The sequence below is a fragment of the Octodon degus genome, unplaced genomic scaffold, assembly GCF_000260255.1.
Source record: "Octodon degus isolate 3935 unplaced genomic scaffold, OctDeg1.0 scaffold00079, whole genome shotgun sequence".
In the NCBI taxonomy this organism is placed as follows: domain Eukaryota; kingdom Metazoa; phylum Chordata; class Mammalia; order Rodentia; family Octodontidae; genus Octodon; species Octodon degus.
Window position 1 is genome coordinate 10,107,878 of NW_004524655.1, and position 11,434 is coordinate 10,119,311.

General features: G+C 40.0%; 1 protein-coding gene and 1 pseudogene across 3 annotated transcripts in view; one reads left to right on the plus strand and one right to left on the minus strand.

Moving 5' to 3' along the window:
• The window catches only part of Specc1l (sperm antigen with calponin homology and coiled-coil domains 1 like), a 199,718-nt gene that overhangs the window by 18,988 nt on the left and 169,296 nt on the right, over positions 1-11,434 (minus strand). The gene's annotated exons all lie outside the window — the stretch shown is intronic.
• On the plus strand, positions 6,289-7,902 carry LOC105742873 (annotated as a pseudogene). Its single transcript, XR_001117186.2, has one exon. The product of XR_001117186.2 is annotated as an L-lactate dehydrogenase A chain pseudogene (transcript).

Genomic DNA, 11,434 nt, shown 5'->3' on the forward strand with positions numbered 1-11,434 from the left:
GCAGTTTATCCTCAGGACAAAGGTCTTCAATCTTGGGTTCAGGATATGCAAACTGGGAACTCAGGAAACTGACCCCAGGAAGAGAAGGGAGCTGGGTGTAAAATCTGGGTGATGTAGGGCTAGAAGGCCACCCAAAGTAACCAGCCATGACTCAAATGGAAATGCTGCTCAAATGCCTGCTTCAAGAAGGTTCTTTAGTTCAACTAGAACCTCCCAATTATAGGAAGTAGTTCTTTACAAGTTGACTGCTCTTCATTTAAGTCTTGGGGAATTTTTCATAGTAATCTGAAAACTACTACTCAGTAGATCATCACTGAAAAGCAAAGGATAAGGTAGGAGCAATCACGGATTTCAGAGGCACATACATGCACTGGGCCTTAAGACACTGGTGCCACTTGGTACTAGCTAAAAGGACCTTGGCCATAAGGTTAACTAAATGAACCTTACTTTTCTCACAGGCAAATGAAAAAATACAGGATAAAGATTCAGTAAGACAATGTCTATAGGGTTCTTCAACGCATAGCCCCTCTGGTGAGAGGGCAACGCAATCTGCTTTCTTTCCTGCCCTCCCTTGCTCCTCTCCCAGAGGCAGGGCTGATTCCACCTTCCAAAAGAGTTGACAAGGGAGAAGCACAAAGCTACTCCATACTCAGGCGAGGCCTCCCTATACTAAAGACAGGTGTATGTCTTGGCTGTCCTATGGCTCCCCTGTCCGTGTTCTCTACTTAATACCCTAAACTTCATTCAAGAAACCCTGCCATCTGGCTAGACATTAAAATTTGGCAGCTCTGAGAGGAGCCACAGAAACCTCTGTAATGGAGCCCTCACAGTGTGTTCTGTAACAAAATGCAATTAGATAACCATGCTTACCTCTTAGGCTTTTCAAGGCTGGACTTAATCTTAACCATGGGCTGGAGAGAAAGCCCAAAATATTCTTTAGGCCTCAGCAGGGATTTGCCGGGTATATACTGGCGTAAGAAAACTCTGATGGGAAATAGAAGAAAGCCAGACTGCAGAGAATCTGGAAGCTTCAGAATAGACAGCCTAGATATATCCTAAAGACCACAGCATTTTCTTACTTCAATATAGAGCGAGATTTGGACCACTGCATACCCTGTGCACATTTTGGATGAAAGATCAGTGTCTTGGTTTTGACATTTCAGAGGGGGCTCATTCTTCTGCCCCCCTGCAGAACATCAGATGTGCATCAAGGTGACACAGGAGACAGAAGGAAAAACCAACAGCATGCTCCACTTCTAAACTTGGAGGTAGTGCATTTACCCTGACTTAGGACTCCCAGGCCATCTGAGTACCCTGGACATGAAATGCCTGTGGTCTTATAGGAGATTGGGGAGGAAAGGATCTCAGGAAATAAATGTTCAATACAGCATGATCATCTTATGATAAACCTATTTTATTGCTTGTAGCAGGAACTGAAGTGTTCTGTTAAATCTGTCAGTGTAGTAGGTTATACACCTACCAGGTACCATTTTGGCAAAATCTCTTTGAAAAGGCAACACATCTAGGGTGCTACCTTTTTGTACTTCTAAGGGAGGTAGCCAAATACAGAGGATTGAAAGCCATCATGAATGTGACAGCAGCAAAAATATAAAGGCCACACAATACTGGACTTCTGTGTAAGACAGTAAATGAGAGATAAATCTAAGCTTTTAAAAACAGAACACCAGGTTAAATTATGCCCAGGACAAGGCCTGGAAATAATGTTATGTTTCAGAAATAAGTTGTAGAGCTCCTGAGGCAATGTATTGATTATTGAAACTGTCTTATTAATCAGTTTTGAAACTGTCTCATTCATATTTGTTTCTCAATAAATTTTTTTTTAAAAAGAAAAGATCATATTGTATTTGTATATACAAAATAGGATAGATATACAGCTTTCACTTAATTCAATGAGAAGAAAGATGTATACTGATAAGTGTTTGGACAGGATATCCTGTCTGCTTCTTGTACTATGGATAACCACTAAGAAGATAACAATGTACAATGTATTGATTATCGAAACTGTCCTATTAATCAGCTTTGAAACTGCCTCATTCATATTTGTTTCTTAATAAAATAAAATTTAAAATAAATAAATAAATAAATAAAAATAAAGTTCCTGAGGACAAATGTCATGCTCTGGATTACATGATATTACTCCTTATATTTAATTACCTTTCTGGTGGTCATAAGAAGTGTTAAATATTTACTTCAGAATTGATTTAGAGCAAAAATAATTTTTCTCAGAGGTAGAGATGCTCAAAAGACAGTATTACAAAGATGCACACAGCAAGCGTCTCCCATCACAGAGGGCACACATTTCAGAAGTCACTGTTACTTGACACCAAGGCCAATTAAGAGCAACACCTTGCCCTACTTTGGGCCTGCAGGTTTAACAGCTGACCCAACAAGATCTCAGCTTTGGAGGGCCTGCCCATTAGCTCAGGTGTTTAAGTGCCTGCTGAAACAAAGCAGTCAGGCTCAGGATGCTGTGGTTCAATCCCCTCATCTTCAAGCCAAACCAGACCTGCCCTGAAGGCATTGGGGAGGGGGGGGGGGGGGGGAGAACAAAATTAAAAAAAAAAAAACCCTTCAGCTTTGTTTTCTCTACAGTTAATATTCTCTCAAGAGTGTCAAGATGAGGCCAGAGCTCAGGCAGGAAGATCACAAGTTCAAAGACAGCCTGGGCAATTCAGTGAGACACTGTTTCAAAATAAATAAACATAAAAGGACTAGACAGGTACCAGGTTAGAGCATTTGCCTAACATGTTGAGGGTCCTGAGTTCAATCTCTAGTACAGAGGTAGGGGTGGGGAAGTCATAGCCAAAAACAAAAGCATAGTGCATTACAGTAACAGGGATCCAAACACTCATTCTCTAATACAGCTGTTGTTCTTTTTCCTCTCTCCTTTATGGAACAGCCATCACTAACTCTAATGAAACATCCTTCTTTTGGGAAACACAGGTCCTCTCCCTTTCCCTCTAGTCTTATCTCTGTAGTATAGGGCATCCTGTATACCTTAATGTGATCATGCCATCTTCAAGCTGCTCTTAAATCATTTTACCACATATAATCCTCCCCAACTTAAATGAGTGCATAGGCTATACAGTTCACCTAATACCATATACACATATACAGAAATGAACTCGATAGAGAGCACAGATCCAATATACATTTTTTAATGGTTTTTAAGACATGATTTTGCTATGTAGTTCAGGCTGGTCTCGAACTCACTATTTAGTAGTCTAGGCTGGTCTCAAACTCATGGAAATTTTCCTGCTTCAGCCTCCTGAGTGCTGCAATTATAGGCATGCCACCATGCCCAACTCCAATACACAAAATTTTCAGGAGAAAATCTTCGTGATACAGGACACAAGCTACATCTCACATGACTTATTACTAAGTTCTTCAATTACAAACATACCATATCCAACTAGAATGAAGTACAATGCTTTCCCCTGAATACCATTTGTTCTCCCTCTCCCTCTCCCTCTGAGAGGATTGAACTGCAGTCCCCTGTGCCTGCCTTAGCTTGCATAAGCAGGTGCTTTAGACCACTGAGCTATCTCGCTTTTGTGTTGTTTAACTTCTCCAAATTTCCTCTCCTTGTGAGGTAAACACACTTTTAAGGCTATGTTAGGCCAATCCATTACGGGCTTCTCTAATTACTTACATATAAAAGACATTACATGGTCATTGGGGCAGAATGGATTTTTCTAGAAATGGCGACAGCAATATTCTGGCCTCACACTCTCTTCAGAACCTTTCTATATCCTATCAAGAGGTGGTACGTATTTGTTTTTCTCTAACTAGGGAAGCCTTTGTGTCTGCCTGACAAAGAGTTGGCAGAAACAACATCACATGGCTTCAAAGTCTAGGTAACAAAAGGTGAAATGTTTTTTGCCTATCTCTTTTCTCAAGACACTTGCCCTTGGGAGGCTGGCTTGTGGAAGACAGACTGTATGTATAGATGCTCCAGTCAAAGTCCCAGGAAGTCTCAGCCAACTGTCAACATCACTTGCCAGACATGAGGGAGGGAGCCAACAGATGAATCCAGCCTCCAAGAGCATTGAGCTCCTTCAGATGAATCTGAGTGGAGCAGGGATCCTCACCAAGTCTCATCCAAAGTAGATTCATAAGCTAAACAGATGCTGTCATTGTTTGAAGCCATTAAGTTTTGAGTGATGCTTATCGATAAGCAGACCAGCTGTTTTCCCGTGGATCTAAACAGCACATTCAGAAAGGAAACTAGTTTCTCTTTCCACCTCCCAATAGTGTCTAATGGCTAATTACCCTTTCCATAATTATTTATCAGGAGGCAGCAACAAGGCATCTTTATAAATAACCTGTTTTTATAAATGGAGAGGTCACCCTAAATTGGCAGGATGACCTCAAGCTAAATTCATTTACAAAACTCCAGAGCAACTGTGTATATAATGAAATCAACCTGTCAAACTTCAGCTCCTCTATAGATGCCACATCATTATACTGGCATTCCATTTGAAGAAGATGAGGAAGAAAAAAATTATTTCTCATGATGTAAGAAGTAAAGGACTATGCATACTATCTGCAATGATACATAAAAAGATTTCTTGACCCAGACAATTTAATAATTCTGCTTTTAGTAAAATAATTAAGCAGCTCTTGAAAATGTTACTTATCTGATTTTTACTTCTCAGCATTACTCATCATAAAAATACTTACTTATGGAAACTTACTGAAATGCTAGGGAGGAGGGCTACTCTACCGAAAGAGCCTGGGTCTGGGAGTTTGGAGACCCAACTGTATGGTCATGGGTAAACATGTCATCTCTCTGATTGAAGGTCCCTATCCTGCAGAATCAAAGCTCTAGTCTTTAGAATTTCTAGCGGCTATCTCAAATCTGACTTCTTCCCTACTTCTGAGAATGAAATTTGGGATGCTGATCCAATATGTAATGGTTTATCTAAGGAAATACATTATGAGACAACTACTTCAAAGCTAAACAAGAGTACTGGCAACCAAAACATTTTATAGCATTTGGTATTGCAGGTGGGAGTTACAATGGAGACAAAATACACAGCAAAGGAATAGAACATCAGAATACCATTCAAACTCCTCAGGCACCTCCCTCCTCTGCAACTTCCCTCAGCCCCTCTTTTTTTTTTTTTTTTTTTTTGTGATACCAGGGATCGAACTCATGACACTGCATTTGCCAGGCAAGTGCTTATGCCACTGAGCTATACCCCTTGCCCCCTCTTTCTTATAAAGTCACAATATTCATATCTACACAGCTACTCTTGCTGTGTCTGGACCAGGCCTCTATCAGGCAGCCAGGAGGGTCCACTACTGAGTAGGTTTTCTAAATTTATGGACTCCAAATGCAGCTCTAAAAGATGACTATAATGAGGAAAGTGAAAAATCATCATTTAAGACCAGTACATATAATTGTTCCACTCCTTCACCTAAGCAGGAAATTTTACTTTATGCCAGTCAGAGGAGGAAAATATTAACTAAGTAGTTTCATCTCCAACACACTAAAAATTCTGATCAAACTAATTTATGGTTAATGGGATGAAGAGGTCGATTAAAAAATTATAGCCCTGACATTTATGGAAATACAGTTAATAGCTGCTGTCAACATAATGTTTAAACAGAAAGCAGTAAGTACATTTGCTTCTGGGAAAACTTTGTTTTTCAGCTGCTACATTTTGGCATTAAAAGGAATCCCCTGAAAACAGGAAACAGTTCACTGTGACCAAAAGCCATGATTTAACCTCTGCCGTGTATAAAACACATTCCCAGGAAAAGCCCTGAAATACAAGCTCTTTCTATTTATTCCCTGCTGCAGCTTAGAAAAATGTGAAGTTCTTGTCCTACTCCTGGAAGCTTTCTGGATGAAGATGTCTTGTCATTAGGACAGAGACTGATTACACTTCAGTAGTTTTTAATGTGTTACTGTGAAGCACTTGTGAGTATGCACAAAAGGGTGAGGCTTTATTATAAAGCTGGTCATTCTTTCTATCCCTTTGCCCAAGTATTTTTAACCCCTGGACAGAGTAATATTTACAAACAATAAGCGCTTTCTTTATACACAATTTCCATGCAAAATGACAATGTGAAATGAAAAATTTTCTTTCAACCTAGATTGATGCCTATCAAAGCCCTTATCTACTGCCTGCACTTTAAAAAAAAAAAAAAACTCTAGAAAGTCATTCTTGTGACCTAAGATTCCAGTTTTAGAAGAGGAAATTAAAACAACCAAGCGATTCTACTTAAGGCCCCTCCCGTGAGCTGCTCCGAGTGTCGGAGCTGCTGCCGCTGAGTCCGGATCTGAGAAGCGTGCACCCCGACGCCCGCCCCACGTGCATTCCCGGTTCCTCATGGTTCTAAGTCCAAGATGGCCAGTCTCAAGGATCAGCTGATTGTGAATCTCCTTAAGGAGGAACAGGTGCCCCAGAATAAGATCACAGTTGTCGGGGTTGGTGCTGTGGGCATGGCCTGTGCCATCAGTATCTTGATGAAGGACTTGGCAGATGAACTTGCTCTTGTTGATGTCATGGAAGACAAATTGAAAGGAGAGATGATGGATCTCCAGCATGGCAGCCTTTTCCTCAGGACACCAAAAATTGTCTCTGGCAAAGACTATAATGTAACCGCCAACTCCAAGCTGGTTATCATCACCGCTGGAGCCCGGCAGCAGGAAGGAGAGAGCCGTCTTAATTTGGTGCAGCGTAATGTCAACATCTTCAAGTTCATCATTCCTAATATTGTGAAGTACAGTCCCAACTGCAAGTTGCTTGTTGTGTCCAACCCAGTGGACATCTTGACCTATGTGGCTTGGAAGATAAGTGGCTTTCCTAAGAACTGTGTTATCGGCAGTGGTTGCAACCTGGATTCAGCCCGGTTCCGATACCTGATGGGGGGAAAGGCTGGGCATGCACCCACTGAGCTGCCACGGCTGGATCCTCGGGGAGCACGGAGACTCCAGCGTCCCTGTGTGGAGTGGTGTGAATGTTGCTGGTGTCACCCTGAAGAATCTGCACCCTGAGTTAGGAACAGATGGGGATAAGGAGCACTGGAAAGAGGTTCACAAACAGGTGGTTGACAGCGCTTATGAAGTGATCAAACTGAAAGGCTACACATCCTGGGCCATTGGACTGTCGGTGGCAGATTTGGCAGAAAGTATAATGAAGAACCTTAGGAGGGTGCACCCAATTTCTACCATGATTAAGGGGCTCTATGGAATCAAGGATGATGTTTTCCTTAGTGTCCCTTGTGTCCTGGGACAGAATGGGATCTCTGATGTTGTGAAGGTGACTCTGACTTCTGAGGAAGAGGAACGTTTGAAGAAGAGTGCAGACACCCTGTGGTCGATCCAGAAGGAGCTGCAGTTTTAGAGTCTTCCAGTGTCGCCACGTCACTGTCTAGGCTACAGGAGGGCTTAGTTGGAGTTGTGCCCGTTGTCCTTTTTAGCTCACATGTGATTGAAGCAGCACTATTAAGATGTCCTGGGGAAAACAGTTTCTGAAAGTTAAAGTAGAAACGGTTCACAAAACTCCACAGCTCTGTCCTGATGCCGGATGGTGCTGCACTTGTAGTCCTGGTTAGTATCAAGTAGCCCAGCATCTGAGACACCTCACTGCACAGGCTCCAGTTACTCTTCAAACAGATGTGTGTTACTCGGTTACACAGCTTCACCCACCAAGCCTTGTCTGACCTTTCCCCAGTTGGTTCTAGCCTGGGATCCAGTGTACAAACCCAATACTGCATGTCTTGTGCATAACTGTCTTAAAGGATTTTATTTTGTGTATTATATATATATGAGTAGTGTACTTTGCCATATAATGTAAAAAGATCTACCTGTGAACAGTGCAACCCAGCGTCACACCAACTACAATACCAAATAAACCTTGAACAGTGGCTACTGTTAAAAAAAAAAAATAATAATAATAATAAAATAAAACAACCAAGCTTTTCTTTGACTATTAGTAATTCTTAATGTACTATTCAACCATAGCCTGCCTAATGGCAGAACTCCTAGCTTTCCCTACCCTTTCTTATTTAACCTTTCCCATCTTAGTCCTAAATCTGTAATAATGCTAGGAAGGTAGAAAGGGGAGGAGAAACTAAAGACTGGATCAAGGAAAGAACAGTATTCTGTACCATCTTCCAGACAGATGATGAAGTTCTCTTTAAAAAGAAGCATGAAGACTGGGCATGGTGGCACGCACCTGTAATCCCAGCTCTTGAGAGGCTGTAAACAGGTGGATCACTATAAGTCCGATTTAGTAGTGAGACCCTGAACACTCTGTAGACCATCCCCCCCCCAAAAAAAAAAAAAAAGTATGGGCTGGGCATGATGGCACATGCCTGTAATCCTAGCATTTGGGAGGCTAAGACAGAAGGATTGCTGTGAGGCAGGAGGATCACTGCTGGCAGGGGCCAGCCTGGGCTACCTAGGGAGTTCAAGTCCAGGCTGAACTAGACCCTGTCTCAAAGCAAGCAAGCAAGCAAGCAAGCAAGCAAGCAAGCAAGCAAGCAAGCAAGCAAGCAGTAATACCCTCTCTCTTCCCACCCCCCAAAAAGAGTAAGGGTTGGAGGAATAATAACATTATGGGAACATGAAGAGGTGTCCTGTGTGAAGAGGAGTCTTTCTACTCTCTTGTCTCTTTCAGCATATGGTAAGCAGGAAGAATCAGAGTTGTGGAAAAAAATCTGTCCAGGTTAGGAGTTACTTGACCACAGAGAACTCATTCGGCCTACATGTTTTAAAATGCTAGGAATAAGCAGTGGTCTAAGGGAGTGTGACTAACACCAAGTGCTAATCTCATGTTGGGGGTGGGCAGGTAGAAAGTGTTACACCTAACTTCATACAACATAATGAGAATTTCCCTTATTTGTTTATGGACAGTCTATTATCACAGAGGAAGTGATGAGACACTAAGTTATTTTTATCTTTCCACTAGTTCTCACTCTTTCGACTCTTCAACCACTGAGACACATTCCTGTGAGAAAAGGGTAAGTGGCCCTGTGCTGCTTTGCCAAAGAGGGTTGAGGTTGGCCCTTCTGCTTGAAGATGCTCTCATCTCTTTTCTTCTGTTTTTATCCCCTTGTGCTAGGAATTGAATCCAGGGCATTTATACTGAGCTATAGCCCAAGCCCTTTATTATTTTGAGATAAGGCCTTAGTAAATTGCCCAGGCCAGGCTTAAATTTGTCATCCTCTTGCCTCAGCCTCCCAGAATGCTGGAATTACAGGCAGGCCCCACCACACCCAGCCTTTTAAAAAAAATTTTAAAAATGTAACAATGCAGAAAGCAATAACTACAATATTATACTTGGCTTTATTAATGTGCTGAGCTGTGAAAGGCTCAAGTCAACAACTTCTATGGATAACCTACTACTATGATAGACTGCTGGACTGTGCTGGATTGTTTTGCTGAATTCATGACCTATAGTATTTAGATGCCAATGGAATACCCATTTCTGACAGGACTAAACAAAAAAAGGCGATACAAAGGAAGGACCATTTTGTATCTGAATATGCAGAATAGGATAGATACAGCTACTTTCGCTTAATTCAATGAGAAGAAAGATTTATACTAATAGTGTTTGGACAGGATATTCTGTCTGCATCTTGTACTACGGATAACCACTAAGAAGATAACAATGTACAATGTATATTAATTATTGAGACTGTCCTATTAGTCAGTTTTGAAACTGTCTCATTTGTTTCTCAAAATAAAATTTAAAAAATAAAAAAAATTATACTTGGCTTTATAACACAAATGTAATAAATGTAATAAAAGGACAGAGGACGATGGAAGAATGGAAATCATACTGGAGCAAAGTTTCTGGGTTTTACCAAATTAAGTCAGAGAAACTTTATGTAAACCATGTTAAGATTTTACATAGTAATCTTTAAATCATTGAGAAAATAACTTATAAACAGTAATAATCAACTATCTGCCACCTAAAAGAAACATACTTGAAAAATATACCAAGCAAAATGTAATCAAAAGAAAGCGAAAGTGGCTACATTATTATCACACATTTTTAGGGATAAAGAAGGTCATTTCATAATGTCAGAGGTAAAGTTCTCAAGAGGTCATAATCTTTAACATTTATGACCCAGTAATAGTTTCACAACAAAAAACCAAAAACTGCTAGCATTGTCAGGAGAAATAGAGAAATCCATATAAGTCAAGAGATTCTAGTATCACTCTCTCCACAACTGATTTACAAGTAGACAAAAAATGATAGGAAGGTGTGAACACTGCTCTTAGCCAATGTGACTGGCACTTTTATTCAGAACGTATCTCCAAGAACACCTCAGCATTCTTGCAAACAGCACAGCAAACATAACCAAAATAGAGAGCATTCTGAGCCACCAAATGAACCTCAGCTTAAAAAGATACAAGTCACAGAAAGCATATCCTCTGAATACAATGGAATGAATTAGATATCAACAATCGTAAAATATTTAGAAAACCCTAAAGTATCTGGAAATTATTCTTCTAAATAGCCCATGAGTCAATAAAAATAATCACAAGGAAAATTAGGAAGTATTATAAATCAAAACAAAAACATAAAGTGATAAAACTTGTGGGATGCCAATAAAGCAGCACTTACGGAATTTATAACCATGTAGCAAAAATTAAAAAAAAAGCTTCAAATCAAGACAACCTTTACCTGAGGAAATTAAGAACAGCAAATGAAAGTCAGAAGAAACAGAAGGAAAGAAATAATAAAGATCGGAGGAGGGATCAGTGAGATAGAGAACAAAAATAACAGAAGAAAGCCAACAATCAACTCTGAAAAATTATTTTGACAAACTTTTAGAAAGATTAAGGAAAAAATTAGGACATGTGAATTACAGTATCAGGAAGAAGAGAGGTAATAACACAATAGATCCTACAAGTTAAGAGTGTTATAAACACCTTTATGTCAATAAATTTTAACTCAAGTCAATGCAACTATTTCTAGAAAGATGCAACTAAAGCATATTCACAAAGAATTAGGTAACCAAATACACTTATAACTTTGTATCTAGTTTTAAAAATCAGGTGTCTAGTTTAAACGTTCCCCAAAACAAAACTCACTGGGGTATTCTAACCAAATATTTAAGGAAGAAATTCTACATATTCTTACAGAGAATTGAAGAAGAAATTCATATTTCCCTCTTTCTTCCTCTCTTTCTTTCTGTGGTACTGGATGGAGATTGACCCAGGGATTTGTAAATGCTAGTCAACTGCTCTACTACTAAGCTATATCCTCAGCCTTCAAGAGAAAATTCCAAAGAACTCATTTTATGAGGTCAATATTATTTTGATATCAATGATTACAATTTTATAAGGAAAAAGTGTGGACAATTATTCCTCATAAACACAGATGTAGACATCTTAAAAATATTTTCACAAAATGTAGAGAATCCATTTCTTCCCAAAAGAATT